The 24,102-nt window shown below is 47.1% G+C and overlaps 2 long non-coding RNA genes across 3 annotated transcripts in view; one reads left to right on the top strand and one right to left on the bottom strand.

Moving 5' to 3' along the window:
* The window catches only part of LOC138567375 (uncharacterized), a 156,885-nt gene extending 143,959 nt beyond the window's left edge, over positions 1-12,926 (top strand). Inside the window, exons 2-3 of the long non-coding RNA XR_011302185.1 lie at positions 11,635-11,727; positions 12,346-12,926. This is a non-coding gene — a long non-coding RNA (uncharacterized lncRNA). The remainder of the gene's footprint in view (positions 1-11,634; positions 11,728-12,345) is intronic.
* Positions 1-24,102, bottom strand: part of LOC138567374 (uncharacterized) — an 80,636-nt gene that overhangs the window by 25,860 nt on the left and 30,674 nt on the right. The window lies entirely within an intron of this gene.

Genomic DNA, 24,102 nt, shown 5'->3' with positions numbered 1-24,102 from the left:
TCACAACCTCACCACCCTGAGAATGTTGCCACGGAAGTGCTACATTGTGTGCACCCCTAGCTACTTAAATATAACCAATCCTGTGTGACCAAAAGAAACACATGCAAGGTGTGTGTGTATCACACCACCCCCTGCAAAACACGCCATGATAATCAGTGGTATGTCACCCAAACCCTCCCAACCCACATCAGCCTTGTCTGCCACACCACGACATGGCATGCAACAGCAAAAGCCCAACACATGACAAATTACATACGAAGTGACATGTGATAAATGGAAAGAGGCCCCAATCAATCACGCCTGACATGGAATCAGATGAAATGACTGACCAACAACCTCCAACACATACAAAGTCATACACAAATGCTTGCCACCAGTGGTAGCATCCAAAAAAGACTGAATGCCTGTTCTCATGCACATTGCCCAAGCCAAATCCGCTAATCCCTAACCCGTGTGCTGTGTGTGTCTCCTGCAACACACTGATCAGCACAAAGCACACTGAGCAGCCATTGTGTTGGGGATACACCGTGACCAAAAGGAAAAGCAACAAAAATAACCTATTGATGCATGTACACGATCCCCAAATGCACTGCAGGGACACAGCGTGCCAGAGAAGGCTATCTGTGTGCACGTGTGGGCATGGAAGGCTGGTTGTACGTGTTGCGGAGCATTGTGCAAGTGTGTGTCAGTAGGGACATGCACTCAATATATGCATGTGAAATCAAGTGACCCTCAGTGTCCTGTACACATCACATGTGAACATTGCCCATGTGTACACCCCAGCACGTCAAATCACAACAATCCCCCGACACATGAAAAGTAAACACAACACAGGAACTGCCATTGACCAGCAGAACACATCATGTACATAATACCCCACAATGACAATGTCAGAGAGTGGCCAAACACTGTAGCCCAAGCTCACTGTCCAACAACAAAAGGCCCTCCCTCATTTACACATCACTTTGACCTTCTGAAAAACTGTGTCCGGGGTCTGTAGCCTTCTTCCTTCTAGTCTACCTGGCTTCAGGATCCCTTGGTTTCCATGTTCTACCTTTCATGTAAATAGGGTCCAGCCCCCTCAGAGGCCTCCTTGACTGGTAAAAATACCAAATCGCAGAGAACTCCAAGGAGCCAAACCCCCAAACCAGGGAAAAAGCCTGTAGCCAACAAAAAACCCCGGAAGAGTCTCCAGTAGATGACTTGAATTTGCAGAAAATGTCCAAGCACATGTCCAAGCAGAAAGATATAACAACCAAGGGAGCACAGTTCAACAATGGTTCAACTGGATGGCTAGCATTTTATGTACACCATATAAAATGAGGATGCAACAAATGATGGGAAGTGTCACAGCTACGGTGTCCAGGCGCAGGAGTGGCATGAACCAACCACCTCCTCCGCGGTCTGGGCGCCTGCAAGGTAAAACTTACGCAGGCCTCAGAGACCCCGGCGGGGAAAGAGGGTCAGGGATCCGTTGTTTGGGTAGGCATTGGTATTCAGGATCACCAGAAAGAGGGGAGTTGGATGGGCAAGGGAAAGCAGATAAAATACAAAAGACCACTATTGACAATAACACATACTCCAGCAGATAAACCATGTTCTTCATGCACATTGTACAAAATGGGTCAAATGCAAGCCAAAGAGAGACTTATCTCTGGGGTGAGTGCTGGCCTCCTGCCTGCGCACTCTCCGGTCCGGTAACAGGAGTAGTTCAATGCTGCAAAGAGAGCGTGAGTTACTAATCTGTGTGTGTTTTCAGCACACACACACAACACCAATCATGCCTCAAACTAAGTTACTTCTCCATAAACAAACACTATTGTCTGCTGCTTTGTCTGTATACTTTAGCTTGCCCCCATGATGGTACATACACTGTCAATGCAGTAAGGCAGCCGCACGTGGCCCCGCAGTAAATGGAAGACCAGTGTGTTAACAATCACACATGATAGAATGGTCCTTGGGTGAGCTGCTAGACGCGTTTGGTGAGCTGTGACTTCAGTACAAGTTGTGTTCTGCCAGCCGCGGATTTCAATAGGCAGTGCACCTGCCAATTTGCATTTGCAAATGATATGCACAGCACTCAAGTCTGTGCGTTGCTGGGTGCCCCGTGCGCTGCATTATTTTCTGCCTAGGAACGCTACTGAACTAACAACTCAGCTTCCATGGAGCAGGGTGGACTCGAGCATATGGGTGACGCCCCCTGCATGTGCCCCTGACAACTTGGAAAGCAACTTAGCAATTGTTCCTCAACGCGTTTTAGCTGTACTGTGCGCTTCTTCCGCAATGCCTGGCCAAGCTCCCCAGCACTGGCTGTACTTAGCATTCATGTGCAAGGGGCCTGGGTGAAGTACGGCTGGGCTGTGGCCCCTCGTGCTGCTTACCTTGCCTGGAGCTCCTGGAAACACGTCTGCTTCTGTCGGACGTCTGAGCACAAGCCCTGTACTTCTGCTTGCGCACGCATGGGCACGTGTGAACCACCCAACATGGCCAGGTTTCTGTAGTTCTTGGCCCCGTGTCTGCTGGGAAAGGTAGTCTGGAGGCTAATTTTCCTGCAGAAAGGGCAGAAAAGCTATTAATAAGTCTGCAAAGTTTTCTGTGTGTGTCTACATGCTGATTGTCACTGGGCCATGTTTGAGACCTGCATCCAACCTCCTCCTACCATCACTGTGACTTTGACAGCCAAACGGTGCAGGCTTCTGTCTACAGCATGAAGTGCATCAAGCACATATACATGCAAGAAAATAACACACATCACAATCAACATCAAGAAAGGTACATAGCAATTATGTACTCACCAAAATTGATAGCACACATGCAGTGGAGAAAAGCTACATTGTCCCCACTAGGGGTGTTAACACAAGTAGTACAGCAGCAGACAGGCCACAGATATGAGGAAAGTCAAATGCCCTTGTGTAAATAGTTGTTACACCGAACCATCCTTGCAAGCCCATGGATAGGGGAAGCAGGAGTGGCATATGTGAGTCAGGACTCCAAGCTGCAAACACATACACAAGACAAGCTTGAAGGGCCCAGCTGGTGCTTTCAAAAGCCACAAAGCACCACACCGTCACATGAATGCACAATAGACAAGCAATATTAAACTATATTAACTAATTAAACTAACTATAAAAAACAATATTAACTAATTAAACTAACTATAAAAATCAAAAATGGCCACATACGACCCGGGGGGTTTGGGGGGCACCCAGGAGGGGGGAGGTACAGGGTGCACCTCAACACCAACATGCAATGATGTTGAGATTTAAAAAAAAAAAACTCCATGGGCTCAACGCCTGCACAGCTCGACCTGTGTGGGAGATAAGTCGTCGTCCTGAGAGCCCTCTGGCTCAAAAGCCGGATGTGGCACAGGACCCTGACCACGTCTATGCACAGCTTGCCCCTCATTGGCAGCAAGTCCGCGGGACGGGTGAGCCTGGTTCTGTGCGGCGATGACACGTAGGTCACAATGCAGAACCTCCCGTGATACGCGTGCTTCCTCTTGCAAGGTAACACGTGTAACACAGAGTTCTTCCTGCAAGCCCTGGCTGGACAACTGATGCACCTCCTGGCAAGCACGTAGTTCAGCCGAGATGGTACGCTCATGCTGCGCAAACCTCTCCTCTGACCGCTCCCTCTGGGTCATCAAGAGCACACCCAGAGTGGATCTGAGGGATTCATACTCAACCCTCATGGCTTCCATGTGTGCCTCTGCATGAGCAGTAATTGCTGGACTCAAAGACACCATTTCAGCCTGGCGTGCCCTGTGAGAGGCTGCCATGCCCAACCTGAACGAGCAGGCCGTGGACTGTGCCGCCCGCTGCTGGAGAACCGCCTGCCTAGCAGGGGGGAGCACGGATTGGGCCACACGCTCCATGCTCTGAGCGATGTTATCAATTGCTGCCCCCTGCTGTTCGGAATAGGCACACATGGATTGCTCCCACTCAGTATTCCCTGGTGGTGCGCGGCCACAGCGTTGCTAGGCTTGACACCTGCGGGGCCCAAGGAGCCCCCGTCCTTGTTGGGTTGGCACCACCCGCGGCTGCAGGACTACATGCCTCTGTTGACGTGATGCCCCAGGCACATCAGCAACTGGTGTGGAGGGTGACCCTGCGTCCCGATCCACCACAGGCAGAGGTCCCACCACCTTCTTGCCCCTCAGTGCAGGTGTCGCGGACAGAGGAGCGTCCACATCAGAATCACTCACCCTTGACGAATGGACCCGACGCGCATCCAACTCGACATTGTCATCAGAGTGATCATACGGGCTAGACTCATTGCCAGCTCTAGACACGATGGTCTGGAGCACATGTGGGTTCTCGTGGCCTACCACCCCACGACCATCACTTGTGCCGGGTTGCAGGTGTAATAGCAACCCCGTGTCTGGAATAACATCACTATCCAATGTCTCGATTGCATCATCATCTGCAATGTGGAAAAAAACAAAAATGAGTACGTCCGAAGCACATTACACACACACACACACATAGACATCACATCGACAGCCAACACATGAAGCAGACATGTCACACAGAACAGAAATCCTGGCATGCATCCATTGGCATTGATATGTAAACACATCCCAAAAGCAGGAATGGGTGTGTCTAAATAGCAAAGCCTACACATGTACAGATTGTAGTATATCACCTCCATCACACACCACCTCAGTCAGGCACATGTCACAGGCAGAAAATACAGATGGCAACAAAGAGATGGCACATACCATGAGCATGTCTGAACTGCAAATTGACCACTGCTGCAAGTGAATCCAAACACACAATGACACACGTAATATGCATGTACACATGCATGACTAAAACATCATCACCAAAATAGCTCCATCCATCTGCAGCTCTGCCCGTACCAGGTGGCATGGGCCATGTACATATAGTGAATGTCCCAAGCAAAGCAAGTGCCTGCAACCAGGCATGAGGGACCAAAACGCCCAATACGGTCTGAGCTGCAGGACATGAAAACTCCACAACACCCCTTAGGGCCTGATTGAGCACATTGTGTTATGAATGGGCACTCATGTCCCTGCGGATCATCTGCCATCTGCACATTCCGAGTGTGACTCCCTGCATCAAGGACAAAGGATGTAGCCCACAGTATGTGTCTGGCAGGTTGGCAGGGGGAAGTGTGGATGTACACAGGAGCCTTGAAAAGGCAGTTGCAGTACTCCAACATGATACACACCAGTGCCATGGTGAAGTTAGGGTGCAGGGGGGTGGAGGGGCAAGGGAGCATGCCTACGTGGAGTACCCGCATGCAGGCAGAACACACATGCACGTCAGTCATGCGATGACATAGTCCCAGTGCTGAGAGGAAACACACCCCAGGCTACATGCAGAAGGGCCAGTGAGCTGGAACATGGACCAGAGGGGCAGCCGGGTGACTAGCATGTGAGTAGGGTGCAAGTGTGTTGATGAGGACAGTCCCCGTCTGCTCTACATGTCCAGCATGCTGCACAGCAGGCACACATCAGTGAAGCATTGCATGACTTGCACATGAGAACCATGTACACACGCCATGTAGTGGCAGTCAAGCACAACACATCACAAAAGCAAAACACACATGGTCTGTACAAACACGCAACAACACTCACTGGACAGGGCATCCAAGTCCAGCATCTCTCCCACTCCTTCGACCAATTCTGCTGGTATGAACTCCGCAACAACTTCCTCATGCGAAGTGAGGATTTCCTCCTGAGCTGGTGACCCACCACCAGTCAACTCCATCGCGGCATAACTGGAGGCAAGCTTCGCCTTAGCACTGCGTCAGAGGTCATCCCAACGCTTTTTGCACTCTTGGCCTGTGCGCACCTCATGTCCGAATGCACTCACACGATCCACAACTTGCTTCCAGTGGGCCATATGATGGGCAGCCGTAGTATGACAATTTGGCCCCACTAGCATTTCACAGTTGTGTACCCGCACATAGTCCACAAGGGAGTCCAGTTCCTGCACGCAGAAAGGCTTCTTCCTTGACGTGCCGGAGGGGGTCCCAGCCTCTACTGCAGGTGCAACCTTCCTCCTCTTGGACTGTGGTACGGACCCTGACTGGCAAATGCCACCCTGATCAGTATGGGCAGTGGCGCTGGTGATTTGAATAAAGGGAGTGGCAGGTGGAATAAGGACAGAAGCCCTGACTTGCGTCGGTGGCTGCTGGGTGCCCCTGACTTGACCCTGCACAGCAACATCTGCTTGCGTCGGTGGCTGCTGGGTGCCCCTGACTTGACCCTGCACAGCAACATCTGCTGTGGTAAGGTCACTGACCGGGAATGTCCTGGATGGTAGACTCACAGGCGGGATGGTGTCGGCTGCATCTGCCCATGCAGTTGCCGGCACCCCTCTGCTCGGGCAGCAGATGTCAATGCTGCCCCAGGGGCATGTGCCTCGGTCGAGGCAGCCCTGCGGGAACTTACCCTGTGCCTCCTGAAATCATCCAGGGACTCTTCCAGTGCCAACGTAGCATGCGCTGGCCAACCCTGAGCCTGGGGGGTGGTGTCCACAGCTGCACCTGCAGCTACCACTACCCTTGGGCCCGTGGCAGTCGATGAAACGGACTGCCGGGTCACATGGGCGCCAGTGCCAGATGCAAGAACTGCATCTCCCAGAGCCGCCGCAGGGGGTGGTGGCATGACTGCACCAACATGTGGCACTACATTGTGCCGAACTGGCGCGCCCCTCCCTCTTCCCCCTCTGCAGCCACCCTGGAGTCCCCCTACTCCCTAGTCACCCCGCCCACGTCCCTGACCACGCCCGCCACATGGAGTATGCCCAGCTGAGGTGCCCCTCACCTTTCGTGGCCTCCCAGCCATAGCACAGATGGAGTAATGCCAGCACAGATGGAGTAGTGCCAATGGGAGGTGTACACGACAATTGTCCTGGGCAATTGGGGTGAAGGTGGTGGGATACAAGATGTTAACAGCACCCCTGTGCACCTGCAAGGCTGTATATGACCCCAGTGATAAAGTGATGGGTCACGCAACGCTCAGGCACCCCAAAACTGCAGTAAAACCGTGCACGCAACCCCCGGTAGCCCACGTGTGTGGAACTAACCTCCCGCAGTACGCGGTGGCACCCAGGGACACGAAAAACAGGTACGCGTGGGACACGCAGGCTACTATGACCTCGAAAACGGGTATGCAATACACAGGGGCACCCGCAGTGGGAAAAATAGCGTCTGCAACTCACCGTCAGACTAGCGTGATAATGAAAAACACGCATAGCCAATATCCCCCCCAAAAGAAGAGATACGTCCTTGATCCGCTGTGAAGTTGTGATGGTGCGCGAAACAACACGAAGTAGCAACACACACATCGGTCTCCACAAAAGGCACGTACAGCGAACTGCTGGCCCCGCTCACCTTTGACCTGTGCTGAGGGAAACGCCCAGGCGCGTCACTTCACTTACGCGCTTAGGCCCTTTCCTCGAATTACACGCATTAACACGCGGACGTGTTGTTTTCAACGTGCTGATTCACTATGCACCAGTCACGAGGGAAACACCAGCGCGCATAACGTCACAGATGTGTTTACGCGCTAAGGGCCTTTCTTCGAATTACACGCTGACGTGCACTTTTTTCCCTGCCAAGTCACTCCGTATCAAGCTGGCCACGCGACAACACACGGAAGACCACGCTCCTGCCCTGAAGGCCATTTTTCTACCCCCCAGAGTCCCGAGCATGCTCCCACCTGCCATCTGCTGCTGCCTGCCTGCTGGACACGTGCCCTGCTATTTGGTCGCTGCACGTCAGCCATCTGCAGGGGTCCAGTTGCTGTGACCACCCCTGCTGGAACAGAAGACTACCGACTGGTATTCCACAGCCCAGCCCCAGGACCCAGTTGCCCACCCACCCCTGCCTTGAGGGTTGCCATGTCCACACACCACCATCTGGCAGCAGTGGCAACCCCCCAGCAGAGAGGCAGAGGGCTGCCAGCTTCAGTGCCAAAGAAGTTGGCATCCTGGTGGAGCAAGTCCTGGGGCATTATAATGCCCTCTTTGGAAGTTCAAGCGCTGACAATGAAGGACGGAAGGGGATCTGGAAGGACATTGTGGCTGCCATCAACGTGGAGGGGGTGGCAGCCCGTGACATGTAACACGTCCGGAAAGCGCTGGGAGGACTTCAGGTCCAGGACCCTCAGCAAGACCCAGCGCCTCTTGAAGGCAGAGGATGCAGAGGGGTGCCGGGTCCGCCTTAGAAACATCCAAATGAGGGTCCAGGAACGCATAAACCCAGCGCACCACCGCCAGATCCTTCTGAGGCAGACCCGTCCGCAGTCGAGCGGTAAGTGTACATACGTACTGATTGGACGTGTGCGCCGAATTCTATGAATTACCCCGTTAATGACTACCGTGCTTGGTTTCCATTGAGGAAGACTGTCCCTCTCCCACCATTAGCGTTCAGTGGGTTGAACGCATAGCTACTCTTCATCCGAGTGTTTTGGGGACATGACTTTCCTGCATCGTGGAACGTTTTATGCGGCGTGTCAGCCAGTGATCCCAGATGTATCGCCGGATGGAGTTACCCAGGGTTTGGGTGACATTTCAAGTCACAAATTGTCTGCACATATATTACCATGCATTATGTAGTGAAATAGCCTTGTAAGAATGTTCGTGTGTGTCTTGGAGTGTGGGTGTGGTGAATACGTGCGTGTACAATAACTTTGTGCATGTGTGGGTTCGCGTGTTTATGACTGCATTGGGGTTTTAGTGGCTGGTGCTTCTGCCAGGGTTGGTTGTCCTTTCCCATAGTGCCCGGTTCTAATGCTGGGGTAGGTTGCTATGTGTATTGGTCTGTGGGTTGAGTTGTATTGCCTATTTGTGTGTTCAGAGTGTGTTTGGTGCGCCTGTTCCCATGATGTTGTTCTGTTTATGTAGTACCTGGTATTGTGCCGTGGTAGGTGGCTATGTGTGTTGTGTATCTCAGGGCAGTGTTACGGGCCGTATGTGTGGGTGAGTGACTTGAGTTATGGCTGTTTCCTTAGTGTTGTTGTTGGAGTTGATGTAGTGCTGGTCTGTGGTCATTGTGCCTGGTGCAATATCATGGTAGGTCGCTATGGGTGTTGTTTCTCAGGGCAGTGTTGCAGTGTTGTACTGTTGTGTTTCATAGCGTTGGTTTAAGTGCCGAGGTTGGTCACTACGCCTGAGTATGTGTTTAAGTGTATTGTTGTTTTGTAGCGCTTGGTCTAAGGGCCAAGGTAGGTCGCTATGGTTGAGGGTTTATCAGCATTGAATGCGTTTCCATTGTACCTGGTTTTGGACCGGGGAAGTTACTATGTTGGATCTGAGGTCTGCAGTTTCCCTCCCGATTCCTAGTTTGGTAAATCAGGTTGTCCTACTGGTGTGTCTAGAGGTGGTGTGGCGAAGAGAGGGAAAATGCCCAATGGTTAGTGGTATTGGAGCAGGATTGTGAGTGCGGTTTCTTTGTGGTACTGCAGTCAGTTGTGCTTTGTGGGTCCCTCGGTTGCTGTTGGGCATTTGTTGTTGCTCCGTTTGGGGGGCGGTTGGTTTGTACTCAGAGGGGCAGCTCTGATACTCCGGGGGGCAGAGTGGAGTGGAAGGTGTTCAGTGCATAGGAGGGTAAGTTTTTTTTAGGTAGTTGTGTTAGTGTTATCTAACAATAGTATGGCTAGGGGTTCTGAGGGGCAGCTCAGGACAGGCGCAAGTGCACAGTTTATTGTTTTCAGTCCTTGAGGGTGAGAATCGAGGGACTTGGGGAAGTTAGTGTCGAAGGTCGTCGCATGTTGTTGTCATAGAGTTAATGTGCCATTGGCATTTTCTATGTGGTCCGGTTTGGCCTGTGAATGGTTCCCTTGCGTGTGGTTCCTTATTTGTTTGGGTTGCCAGGGGTTTTGGGCATAGGCGGCCGCTGTGTGCGGGATTTCTGGTACCGCGTTTGTGTTTGGATGATTAGGGTTTGGTGCTGGTCGCGTTACCCGAGTCATTCTCTTGTGTTTCCCTAGGGAGGGAGAGGTGTTGTAATGTGGCTTAGAGAGCAGCAGTGTGTGATGTCATGAGCTGGTGAAATGTGAGTGTCTGGGTGTTCTACTGGGTGACCGTTAGTCAGAGAGAAAACCGAGAGCTGAGAAGTATGGGTGTGGGGGTGAGCCGGTGTTTCCCTTGTGAAGTTGTGTCTTCAGTATCCCCTACCATCCCCATGTTTAACTGATGGCATACAGGACCAGGACAATAAAACACCATACACTTACCTTGGTGTCCCGGACTTCCACTTTGTTACAGTTTCCTCTCAAAATTCCAAGGTTTGAAGCAATTATTAATTTGTCAACATCTACTGCACAGTGACTCAAGACGTCTCCCCAGAGCAGAGCAATAAATTAAGTTAGCAATACATCGTAAGGAGGCACACTTAATTTATGCAATTGAGTTCCCAGTTTGCCACACACATATTTGTATGCTGTGTATAATAACACCTGGAATAGACTTTATAAAGAGAGATGATTACGCAAAAGAAGAGATATACATCAACTGCGTATGATGAACCTAATTCTCCCAAAATGTGCACTGTGGGTCTCTGTAATATGCACATTCCACAAAACCTGAAAGCATTGTCACATGCTCGAGTCATATTTGCCCTAACCCGTTAATATTGATCAATGTTTGTTTGAATGACTCTGCTTGCTCTTAACATCATGGGAATGATATATGATATGGCATTTATAACGCACCTATACACATGTGTTTCAAGGCGCGACGAGGCAAGGGAGGGGAACAAAGGGATGACGGACAACGATCCTACTAGACCAGGTGTCATTCAGATCGCGCAAGTGCGTGGGAAGGGGGCAAGCACAGTGCAATACATGGGAATAATTATAACAATAAGTGCCAGAATGTGGCAAGTGCATGGGTAAGTGCAGATATCAGGTGTCAAGAGCTGGCAGGGAGACAGTAGGGATACAGAAACAGTCCCCAATTGCGGGGGTTGCCAGGTGGGCAGTGCAGGTGTGTGACGCTTGGCGGGGGAGGGACCTGGGCCCGCGGTCAGAGGGTGTCCAGCTAGCCAGTGCCGTACCGGTTACAGCCAGACGGTCAGCAGAGAAGAGGCTAAGAAAAAGCAGAAGCGAAGAAAAGCAGCAAGCAGATGATAATGTTTGACGAAATTAAAGGAGACTATCAAATCAGCAGGTGATGATTTGAGACCTTATATCCAAAACGATCTCATTTTATGCTGAATTCAGGACAAATGTTGTGCCTAAAATTGGAATGCCTCTTTTTTATGATTTGTTGGACACTGGGCATCATAGATGCATCATGGGGAGTACAAGGGTTAAGGAATAAGAGGTGAAACATAACAATTTTGAAGCCAGTGGGGTCCAAGGGCGCTGGCTTTGCGTTTTGTTTCTTTCGTGTTTCTGGCCCAGGAGGGCCACCATTCTTGCTGTGGGGCCAGGCCATGCCCCCAACACCAACAAGCACCGCAGTGCAACCCGCCACGGCCGAAGCCCACGGAGTCGCAGGGCATGGGTGTTGCACTGCCACAGGGGTGTTCCACAAGATTATGCTGAGCGCCGACCTACCAAAGCAGTGTCATTCTACTGTATCTCATCCCTGAGCCCCAATCACTTGGTATTGGACACAGCACAACAACTGAATCTCATTTTTATTTATGTTGCAGTGCATACATCCAGGCATATATGTAAGTTCCCGGTTTTGACAGACTCGCATGTGTTGTGGAGGACCGTGGTGCTCCTCGCCGCCGGTTAGCAAGGTGAGCATAGGAATAACATACTGCACTTGAAGTTTTGGTTTTTCGCGCACGAGTAGTTTGGTGCTGCTATTAGGTGATTGATAGCATCCTTTCCCTTTTTAATCTTGCTGGGTCCTTTAGATTAACTGGATATGTGGTTTACAGAATAAGGGTGACTGGGATGCCCTCTGCACATGATTACCAGGGTAAATATATAAATATCAGACTGCTACAGCAGTTTTTGACTTTTCGCGCATTAACTTTTTGGCATTAATGCGAGTGTTGACGGACAACGTTGTGTCGGTTTCCTTGTGAATTCTTTCTTTTAAGACCGTATAGACTAACTGTATGACTATCAAGGCATAGAAATTGAGCTGTTATGCAGTAATTAAAAGTTAATACTGTGGAACAGTTTGAATGCTGATATTTGTTTCAGAGAGAGAGATGTGAAATTCTGCGCAGGGATTTATTTAAACCTAAAACCACATGGGTGAGATGGATGGCAAAGTTTTTTAAGTGGAATAAAACATGTAGTTCGTTCATCGTTTGAAAAATTGTAACCAATGAAATAAAAAAAATAAAAAAAGAATAGAATCCCCACCTTTACATTTACTTTCCTTTGGTGCTTTTGTATTGCAGTGTTGGCACATGTGGCAGCTAAGGTGTTGTCATCATTGGAATGACAAGATATTGGAGATCCCCTTTCTGAAGATACTATGTGTAGTTTGCAGGCACTACGTGGTTTGATTTTGTTCACCTCAAATACGTCAGATAATGCATATTTTTTATAATTTGTCTGGCTGGTACATATGTACTTTTGGCCATTTTGAATAAGGATGTGTTTCTTGCTTTTTTTAGACTGAAGAAGCTCATTCAAATTCACAGAATGTATTCTAATGTTTATATACATGTGCCCTAGATCACATAACTTTAATATCTCTCCCTCTGAGGAATGTCCAGCACTTTTTTGGCATATGAGCACTGAAACATGTAGGGCTAGTTAGAATGCTAATCTGTCTTTATACAGTATTGCATTCCAAGTGTACATGTTGTAATGAAGTACAATGTATGTGATTGTGTTACATGTTATATTGTCTATGTTTGTTTATACGTTATCACGGATGGAAATACTGGAGTTTGGACTAGCACACCACTTTTCTGTTTTTACATTTTATAAACTGGATGATTTAATAAAATTATTTTGATATTTTTTGTATTAATTTTCAAATTGGTTAATCCATTTTTTCCATGACTCAATGTGCGTTTGAATACCGAGAACACACATGTAATGTTGAATGAAGTTTGTGCCTTTCCTTTATTATATATAATAAATATGTATAACCCAGACAGTAGAAAAGGTGGGATTCCAGTGTGGAAACTTGTTCTGGACCATACAAAATGTATCAATCGGCCTTACTGTAGAAGCATGCACAGGCGCTGCCTCAACATATTACTCTGGAATATTTTCAGATTTTTACATTCAAGCTATTTAAAGTTAAGAAAAGCCATTTTCTGAAAAGCCATAAAGACTTCATCTTAACCTTAACTATGACTATGATATTCATAACAATCAATTGAGAATGACCTGCCCTCTCCATTATAAGTTATACATTTGCATCACAATGTATATTATCCCAGATTGTGCGGTGTTTTATTATAATTGATTGAAAGATCAGACACATGAATGCTTACGAGATTGAAACCATGTTAGCATGTGTACTCCAAAATGGAGCACTGCTTTGTCTTTGTTGATATAGGATTTAATGGGAGTCAGGCATGAGAGGAAGGACTATATGTTATTTCATTGGTAAATGGTGTACATTCTGATGAAGCCCTAGTTTGGGTGAAACGCGCTAGTGTGTTTTCTTGTTTGTTCCACCATTAAAGGCTGATAACGTTTAAAATGATGGACTGGAGAACCTGAGTATCTTTATTTGGCATGCCGCCAGTTGCCGAGAGGGGTATATCCTGCTTCTCATATATAATATATATATATATATATAAAATAGGGCAATGGTTGAAGTCAATTAGGGATGCAAGGCCCACTGCAGACTGCTAAGTTTGGTCAAGATTCGTTATGAAATTAAAAAGTTATTCAGAAAACGAAAACATGTAAAAATTAAAGTTGCGGCCTACTTCCCAGTCACTTTCCCATAGACAAAAAAGGTACATTTTTGCCAGACTGCACAACCCAAACCGCTGGACGTATTTGGACCAGGTCCAAAACAACTTGGGCATGAACCGTGTACTAGAGGCCTTTTTGTGATTTGCGGTTATTCCGTGCAGTAGTTTTTTAAATATTTGATGGAGAAGGAGGTACCCCCTTTCTCCAAAGTAGATAGCTATATCTCGGGTAAATTGCCAAAACAGTGCGTTTTTAGAAATTAAACAGCCGCCATCTTTGTTTTTGCTCGATGAAAAAGATAGCCGCAGACATAGCAGAGGTTATCGTAAACTGAAATGCAGGAAAAAAGCCATTTGCAAGTAAAACAGAACATACAAATGCCATCAGTCTAGAGGTGGGGGTGAGGTAAGAGGACACCAAGTCAAATTTGAGAGTTGGAGGGGGTCTAGGGACCGAGTTTGCAACACAAAGCCTTTCTGTAGCCTCGGCTATGGACAGAACAGCCGCCAATAGCCGACATTTGAAAGCAAACTGCGTCACAACACTGCTGCAGTTATTTGCCCGATTGTGGCTGCTTTTCAGGGCACAAGTAAAGGACACATGTGGATGGAAAGTGTAACCTTTTTTCAGAGGGTGTGTGCAACCCTGTGGTTTTTTATTTAGGCTGGCAAGCTTGCTCAAGCATTTGGGCTACCAGGATTTTACTTTGGTTATGTTCCCAGTGCAGACGCTTACCCACAAGCAGTGGCGGAGCCAGGGGAGGGCAAGGGGGCGGTTGCTGGTCAGGCTTGTGTAGCCCCGGTGCAGCCCCTCTGGAGCCATAGTCTTCAGAGGGGCTGCACCTGGACTACTCTTGCCTAACTTTGGAGTGCCATACTGATGGTAGCTCCGTCCCCCTCCCCACTGGGGGCTAACATTGAAAATGGGGGAGAGTTGGATCCTGGCTGGCTCTACACTACAATTACCAGAATTCCCTGCTACCACCGCCTGGTACATAACAGAGGGATTCAACCCTGCACACCTGCATCCAATCAGCCTCACTGAAGATTGCTGAGGCATGAAAGTGTGCTATGAGGAGAGCATCTTTGGAATGTTTGAGCTTACTGCAGCTGGGACCCAGAGTAGCGCCCCTCCCAACCCTCAAGTTGTTATATATATATATATATATATATATATATACACACATATATATATTATTGTTGTTGTGTTGATGCAGTGCTTTGCATGTTTCTCTTATTGAGCACCCTGTACTAATTTAGCTGTTTAAAGCCAAGTATGCACAATGCAATGTCTGTTCATTTTTAAAATGTCCAATTAATGGAAGCCATGGCGTTTCTTTTCGTAGTTATTTCTGTGATGAAAAAGAGATGAAGTCGAGTATACTATTGCTTTTCCAGTGTGCAGTTACATCCTTGCAACAGTGCACACTTTTCCATAACGTCGTGTTTGGGTTTCACTTTGTTCTATGGGTAATATTGTGTTATTCCAGCCGCACTGTTCAGCTGGTGGCCTAGGCGGACACGTCCAAAGGCGACCTACTATACATAGATGGCAGCTGGTTTATTGTATCTTCCATCGTGCAACTCTGCCAGCTTGCTTGGTATACGGATCGCTGCAGTGCACACAGATCCCATCCCCAAGGGCGGCCTTGTTAAAGGGAAGATGGATGATGTGCTCCTGAACTCATTTGCAGGCTCTAGGCTTGTGCTGACTTTGGAATGAATCGCAGAATTAATTTTCTCACTTCAGTAATCTGGCCTGGACAAACAAAGAACTAAATATCCTGCCTCCCGGAAGGAGTACAATGAAACGGTGGAGTAAAGGTCAAGCGTGTAATCATAATATGGAGCACAAACATGGGCACGTTTCCCCACGCCCCAGCGGTTCTATGTTCATTTTTCGCCAGTCATTTTTTCAATGGGTGTTTTGCCGAAATACCTTTTTCAGAAAATATTTTTTTCTTTTTGGGGGTTCCCGCCAAGCCCCCACTTTCCCTATTAATGTAACTCTATTCCTACCCCTCCACACCCCTTATATAGCCTTCCCCATAAACCCCCATGTTTTTCAATGTTTTTTTTTTCGAGAAAAAAAATGTTGGCATAAAACATGAATGAATGTTGTACCCCACTCCAACCACGGACACCAAGCAATCCTCTGTTAAAGACAGTCATGAGAATAACACAGCCTGCACAGAATATGCCCTCCTCAACCCTAGCAGGGACATACAACTAGACAAGGCACCCATGAAAAAGTGGCACACAATCACAAAGTATAACTTGTAACATTCCAGGCAGCTTGTTTGTGTAACTCACTGGACCACTTTAGTCCAGAAAACTGGCCCACTTTCGCCAAAAGAATTTGCCCACACTAGAATGTTGGGCAGATCGTTCGGGCATTGCCCTATTGCCCTATGCGCCAGTCCAAGCCTGCATAATTAGTAAAGAAGTAAGACTATCAAGTTTAAGGTTTACTCTGTCTTCAAAGCGTGGCTAAGTGACTCATCCTAGAATTCCTCTCATTCTTAACATTCCAAGAAAAGGTGCATAACGCACTTCTTCCATCTTACCTATGATGAAGATGTCATCTGGAAAAAAACTATACGGCCGACATAACACTTGATAAATCTTGCAGAAGCTTCTGGAACACGCCTGCACATGATACCAAACCAAATGGTATGCAGGCTCCCAAGGTCTGTTACACATGAAGTAATGGGTTTGAAGGACCCCCTACATAGCTGCTGTAGCTGTACATGGAGTTCCTCCCTCACCCCCCTGAAATGGGCCTTACTTTGTCGATTTTCAGTTGAGAGTATGTTTTAGAATTGGGATGATCGAGTCACTTAAGTAGGCCAAGTTTATCCATCCACGTGATCCACATGGTGAGACAATCCTTAACCAATGACTGTCCGTCTCCTCCGACAGGCTCAGAATTTACCCTTCTTCGTAGTTCAATGTTAAAGGCACCTTGTCCTCCCCATTCCACCGCGGGTGACCCATTTCCACCACTTATAATTGTAAACCCATAAAGGTGTGCTCACATTGAGTGTGCTCTGTTTGTAACCATAAACTTTAACGCTTTGTTTTCAAATGCTATTGGGTAGATGTCAATATTTTTAGGTTGTTGTATCTGTCTTTGCAATCCTCCTGCTTTTTCTTCTTCACGTACATGTTGTATGGTAAGCCTATGTCCAATCGCGTAGAAATGCTTTTCCCGTCTATCATCATAATACACCATGGGCCTATGGAGCTGGCGACTCCCACTCTCAGCGCCATTTCTGTGTCCATTGCATCTTTGCTTACAGTACTATTCTCCATTAGGCAGTCTTCCTCTTTTGCCTCCCCTACGCACCCTTGCAGAGTGCCCGCTTCTTCATCCATAGGGTCAGAAAGGTGGTGATACATACCGAGCCCTGCAGTCAAGTCTCACTGATGCAATAGTGCTGCTTCCTTCTGATCATCACCAAACCTATATCACCCAACAGCTTCAAGTGATCCTGGAAAGAATCTAGGCATAACTCTGACCCGTGGGCATGGCAAAACCAGGTGAGGCTCAGAAAGGCTTTCCATGTTTAGAGGTCCTACATGAGGTGGTTGTTGGTTGGGAGATTAGGATTTTTCTCAGTTGTCCTTGAGTGTTTACTTGATGTCCATTCTGTCTGGGAGTTATACATATATCTGCAACTGCATTACCTAAGTGTAATTCCTCCCTAATTGCAAATTAGTAGTTGGTTGAGTGAGATGTATATTGTGACATTAGCATACGGGTATCTCTAAAATAAGGTCTAAGGGCACAAGTGTCTTTATTAGACAACAAAAGAAAAACAAATGATTAGGGAGGGCTGTAGTAAAGTGGTGGGGACAGAAATCACGCTTCCTTTGTAGACTGTAGTCTGTCAGTCCTCTCCATCCCCTAGTGTCCACAACCTGGCAATTAAAGACATTCACACGTTCTTTTGGGACTTATGTTTCTGGGGCACTGGTTTATTGGCTCTGGAGATCAGATGCGTGCCTTTTTGTGGACATCAGTGTTTTGTTCCCTTTTTGTGGATCCACTGTCACCAGCCCTGTTGTTCCGGGTAATCTGAAGTGAGGCCAGGACTCAGACTCTTGAAGAAGATAGTGAAGATCACAGTGGGTCTTGGGGCTGTCAAACTTGTCCATGGCTCCACACCCAGCCATAGTATCTCCCAACACCTGGGTCTAAGACGACCCCTTAGCTAATTTCCCCTTCTAGTGAGCACCGCCTCCTCTTCCCTCACTGGTCTCCCTCCTCAATGCCTCACCACATCCTGCTCTCCTCCTCCCTTGTCTCTTTGTGCCTACTCCTCTAATCTCCTAGGTGTCACCATCGGTGTCCCTTCCCTATTCCTCTTTAGAAATCTTGCCACCACCCCTGAGTGTTCTTAGTATTTTACTCCAGCTCCTGATTAGTATTCTTCTTACTCCAATCTGTATATATTTCTTTTCAGCCAACCTCATCTGCTCCTTTGTAGCTGTTCTCACCACCTCCTTCTGATAGGTTTCACCACATTCCTTCAGCACCTCCTCCTACTCTTCCTCCTGCTGCTTTCTCCTTTCTCCACCTCCTTTTCCTTATAGTTCCTTTCCCCTTCATATCTTTATGTATTGTTTCTCACCTCCGATGCCTTATAGCTCCCCTCATCCTTCTTCACTTGCTCTCAATTCCACTCATTCTTCACCCCCAGGTCCATGCCAGTCCCATCAAAAAGCCTCCTCCAAGGGGCTTTGTTACAATACATTCATATGTCTACTTATATTCCCTTATTGCAATTACTTGCCCATAAGAAATGTAAGGTATGGCAGAAAGGGGTTGTTAAGATGGATTTTTAGAATCTGGCCTGGTGGACAAATTTTAGGAGGCCACCCTAGGTATAGTGAACAGGGGAACTCAGAGATTAGACAAACCCAATCAAGTTAAGAGTGGAGAGTGGCCAAGGCTTACTCTCAGGAGAAAGGGAGTGGGGTAAGGGATTCACAATGTGAAGCACACAATAATTCAATTTTGATACAGGTAAGTATAAAAAATAGTCTATCATAGGACCAAAAAAACACCTAAAAAATAAAACGAGCAGGTGGTAATATCACACAAACCTCAATTATCAAACATATATAGAGTCACCTTTAGGTTTGGAGGAATGCATACAATGACCTAGACAACTACAACGATGATAAGTAGTGATGCAGTACAATAAAACCAGTTCACAAGAATAATGCCCTAACTTTATAACAGAAACGCCCTGGAGAAAAGATCCATCAGACTGTAATAAAGTCTGATTCACTTCCCTCTCCAAATCATATGAACTAGCCATTTGCGAAGCAAAAAAAGAATGATACAACAACAGAATTGATAATGCCAAATCAAGCTATGGAGACTTCAACAACCCCACCAACCATCTGTCACAAGGACTTCACTTGGTGCACTGGCATCCAAAATACACTCCTAGATATATTAGCGACACTCGAAATGAAAATCCAATCCAAAAAAGACAAACTCATTCTCTCAGATAGGCCACCTCCATTCACAAAAGCGATTCAAAATTGCACGACCAAACCGTTGACTTCGCTCGGGTCTTCGACCTGGAATGATGAAAATCATTAGCTGGCTTAAACCATCGAGATGCCAAGGCCACATATGCCCGCCATCAGTCATTAAAGACTATGGCGTTGAACTAGCCCCCTTTATCACGGCCATCGTCAATTCCTCCTTCACTACTAGCACAGTCCCTATTAATCTGAGACCTGGCTCCTTCCGCTTTTAGAAAAAAACAACTCTCGACCCCACCATACCAACTATCGTCCCTTTTCATATTGAACATCTTGGACAGAGTAGCCTATATGCCGATTCAAAAACACCTAGAATCGAACAATCTCCTTGGCCTGTGCCAATCTGGCTTCCGACCCAGCAATGGAATTAAATAAGCCCTCCTTGATCTAACAATTCAGATGGACTAATGCATCGACAACGGCAAACTTTCCTTCCTCATCCTTTTTGACCTTTCGGCCGAATTTGACTTGCTGGACCACCAAACATTATGCCTTCATCTGGCATCAGCAGCTCATTTCTCACCTAAGGCGATAACCTGGAGCAAATAATTTTTGTCCAAAAGAACTATGAGAGTTTTCACTCTCGCAGCATCAGCAGACCCAGCCCCAGTCAATTGTGGTATACCCCAGGGCTCCTGCGTATCGCCTACGGTCTACATCATTTTTACCAAGCCCCTTTTCGACAGCCTTGACTCCATGGGCATCTTCTACACTAACTATGCAGATGATACTCAAATCCTTATTCCCATTACTGGCAACTATGACACATACTCTAGTGCCCTAAAGTATGTCTACCTATGCATCCAGGCCTGGATGGCCACGCATGCCCTCTGCCTTAACAATGACAAGACAGAATTCCTTCTCGTCGGCTCTCACAACTGACTAAACAAATAAGACAAAGCCTACGCCTCCTTCTTGATAGACGGAAACTCCATTCCTATCTCTAAAGCTGTATAAACCCTGGGTGTATACCTAGATGCTTCCCTAACTACAACTAAGCAGGTCAAAACAATAGCCTCCTCCACAGCCTACACCACTCAATTAATCAATGCCAGGAGAAGCTTCTTGTCTACGGACAGCTGCTTGACCTTAGCTAGAGCCCTTATCCTATCAAGAGTCGACTATTGTAAGGCCCTCTTTGCCGGAACCTCTCTGAGGAATCTAAAGAAACTTCAAGTTTTCCAAAATAACACTCTTAGATTAGCACTTACTATCCAGAAAAATGACCACATCTCTAGTGCTGGAAGAAATGTCCACTGGCTTCCCATGAGAGAGAGGATCCACTTAATAGACCAACTAGAACATCCCTTGCTAACATGCTTCTAACACCCAAATATAAACAGGAATTGCCTACCCGCCCAACTTAGAGCTGAGACCTCCTACCTTCAGAAAAAAATTGAAAACCTTGCTGTTCACTCTAGACAACTAAACATTAGCATACTCTGATGCCGGCGGGCTTTCGGCGCATTATAAACACATAAATAAAATAAATACTCCCTCAAGAGGAGGCCACCAGCTAACAGCAACATCTGACTCATCCAGCAACAACACCTTTTGACTCCCACACTGTATCCTAACTCTGTACTTCGCCTTGTCCCTGTGTTCCCATGTGTCCACATCGTTCCTATTGTAACTTATGTTTGTCTGTAACAGCGCCTTGATGGCTATAGGTTTGGCGCGCTATACAAATACACAAATAAATAAGTCCAATCCCTATGATGTGTCACAAAGCTCCTTCTTAGGAGAGGGGACAGATGTAGGAGGAGTTCTTGTGGTGGTGAAAATATTCCATTACATACTTCACCAATGTTACAGGTCACTAAAATTATTTTCCTCTCTTTAGGTACAGCTTTTAGATCAAACGATCAAAAAGCGATGGAATGGAATAAGCCAAAGTGTACTCTAAGGTTAATTATAGGGAAGAGAGGGGTGGCTGAATGGTTTGGGAGTACTCCCCCCCCTGACTCTGTATTTCCAAGTTGACTTGGTGGGTCGAATGGGGGTCGCAGGCGGTCGGTTTTCCCACAGTTTGTTCCAGTGCAGGATGTCCACGGGTTGCAGGTCTGAGGATTTCTCCAGTCAGCTTGTGGTGCCAGATGCAACTCCTGGTGAAGAAGGCAAGCAGGATTCACCCCTGCAGGACTCCTCTGGATACCTCACAGAATACAGGGAATTGACTTCCACTCGGGGTCACTGCACAGCAACAATGACATGCCAATTGCGGTTGATGAAGACCTTCCCGAGCAGGATCCCTTGGTGCTGGGAAGCTGAAACAGGAGGTGACTTATGGCACAAGCCAGGGACCACCAAAGTTCCATGCAAAAGCATAGAACAGTGGTGATTCTACTGAGGTAGCCCACTGAAGAGCTGGTCAGTCCACCGGTTGGTCAAGGGATACTTCCGAAGGCTCAGGATAGCTGCATCCTCGAGAATGCATTGAGACTGGTTGGTCCAACCAGTCCGAGAGTTGAAGTACCGCAGAGAGCCTTTGCAGATCAGCTAGTCCAGCAGGGCTTCACTGAGCCAAATGCAGGAAGGGTTGCCAGGCCTCTTCAGGAGTCGTACACGGTTCTTCAGTCGGATGCTCTTCTACACAGGATAGTTGGCTCCAATGCTAATCTGAAGATATGGCTGCAGGAGTTGTTGGGGTGGTCAAGGAGGGTCCCCTTTATTATGAGGGATTCATGTTTCGCACAGCATATTGATGACGAGGGGGTGGCAGCAAGATGGGATAGTGTTGCAAATCCATTTGAATTGAGTTAATTATATGTTACTTCTAGTGTTACGATAATTTCATGCACACCGAAAGATAATATTAAAACTGCAAATGCAACACAAACACAAATCCATACAATGGTGTGCCTTTTTCCATGGTTAGTTGTTACACATGCATTCTATAGTAGCAGGGACATTCTTGATGGAAAAGAGAATTTGTTACCTGGTAAATAAGGTAATACGAACAGGGCAAGGTTCACAGTCCTTGCAAGGGAACAGATGTTATCTAGCCCTTTGTATTAAAATCTTAAGAGGGGATTAGTCATTTGTTTAGTGATAATAAACACAAGGCCTGAGGCCAGGATCCAGCGGTTAAGTGTTTTATGCAGATCTTCCTCTATTTGCGAAAAATACGTGTGCGATATTTATACTTAAAGTTAAAGGTCTTAGGCCAGTTATTGCTAGCAATGAATTATGTTTTCAATACTAATGTTTAACCATGCATCAACATCATGACCTAGTACAGACAAATCCCAAGAAGACGTGCACTTTGAATTTGATCTGAAGATAATAATGAAGATAGGCCTGGCCAATGAAAATGGAAATTGGAAAAAGATGGGATTTCTTTCAAGTGGTTTTGTCCAATCATACTTGGAGGTGGATGGAAATAAAAGTATTTGGGAGTGTTTTAAATGGTTGCAAAAGTTATAAACTGCCAACTGATATTGTATTGTTGAGACTTGGGTTAGTTTGGTCCTGCAACACCATTTAACCTCTCCCCTGAGCTTTGTACTTGCTTCATGTACAACTGTGTACTCCCGTCTTAAGTGGTGGGCCTGATTTGGATTAAGGTGATTAAAGGCCCATCACCACATAGGTCTCTTCTTATCCTGAACTCTGGCTGCAAGCAAGCCCAAGCTCACCAATGGTAAGGCTCTGTAACATTCAAACAGCCAGCAGTGGCCCAATCAGTGACCACTGCGGGTTTCACTCATGCCCCACATCTAGTCTTCCAGGTGCCCCAGATGTGGAGTGGGACTAGACAGACCCATCCACTTCCTGGGTGCGGACACAAATGGCATGGAGTAGCCCACGAAAGCAGCAGCTTTCCCAGGCAAATGCATAACCACATGCAAGATTTCCTGACCTGAGAAAGCAGGAAGAAGGCCAAACAAAAATATGGCCAAAGGACACGTGAAAAATCTTGTGGCACAGCCATTTTAGGGCACTTGGTACGTTTAGTAGCCAGACGCTGTACACATGAACTTGTACACCAGAAATATTGCAAAAATGTATCTGCTGCCAGCGGCCTGTCTTTAGACAGATATAAAAGTAACCAAAAAATCCCAAGTGTAAAAAACTAGGGTGCTACAAAAGTATCACCACTGCACTGCATTATAAGATGCTATGCACACTATTTAAAAGTTACCAAAAAGGTAACAAGACTAAAGTGAAGCATAGTTTCCCAGTACTGATAGTCTGACGGACTGATTTGTTTCCCCCCCATGACAAAATGAGCATAAGGCCAGGGGAGTGAAGCTGAACGCTAATTAGGACAATATAGGTAGTCATTCCTCTTCAATATTCAAACACTTCAATTGGCCTGACATATTAATTTCCCATTATACCAGTTTCAAAATACTGCTTAGTATAAATACTATAGGCCTCATTACGAGTTGGGCAGTATTCCAGTGGTAAATCTGCCGGAATACCGCCCAACGGAATTACCGTTGCCGCCACTTGGTCCGGCTGATTTATCGCCCGATTACAAGTGGTGGTGGCGGCGGTGTTAGTCCCCATTAATTTGGAGTCCTTAGTACTCCAGTGGTTATTTCAGCGGAATTACTGCTGCCGTATTTCCGCCGACTTTGCCTTTTCTTGGCAGAAAGTGGGAGGATTTACCTCCAGCAGGACACTTCAGGTAAATCCCCCACTCCAGGGCCAAACTCGTAGTATGGCAGAGCAGGAAAAGTGGCGGTCATTTCCCCCACC

Source organism: Ambystoma mexicanum, chromosome 2p, assembly GCF_040938575.1.
Source record: "Ambystoma mexicanum isolate Mex_15411 chromosome 2p, UKY_AmexF1_1, whole genome shotgun sequence".
NCBI classification, from domain to species: domain Eukaryota; kingdom Metazoa; phylum Chordata; class Amphibia; order Caudata; family Ambystomatidae; genus Ambystoma; species Ambystoma mexicanum.
This window is presented reverse-complemented; position numbering and strand designations above follow the sequence as displayed.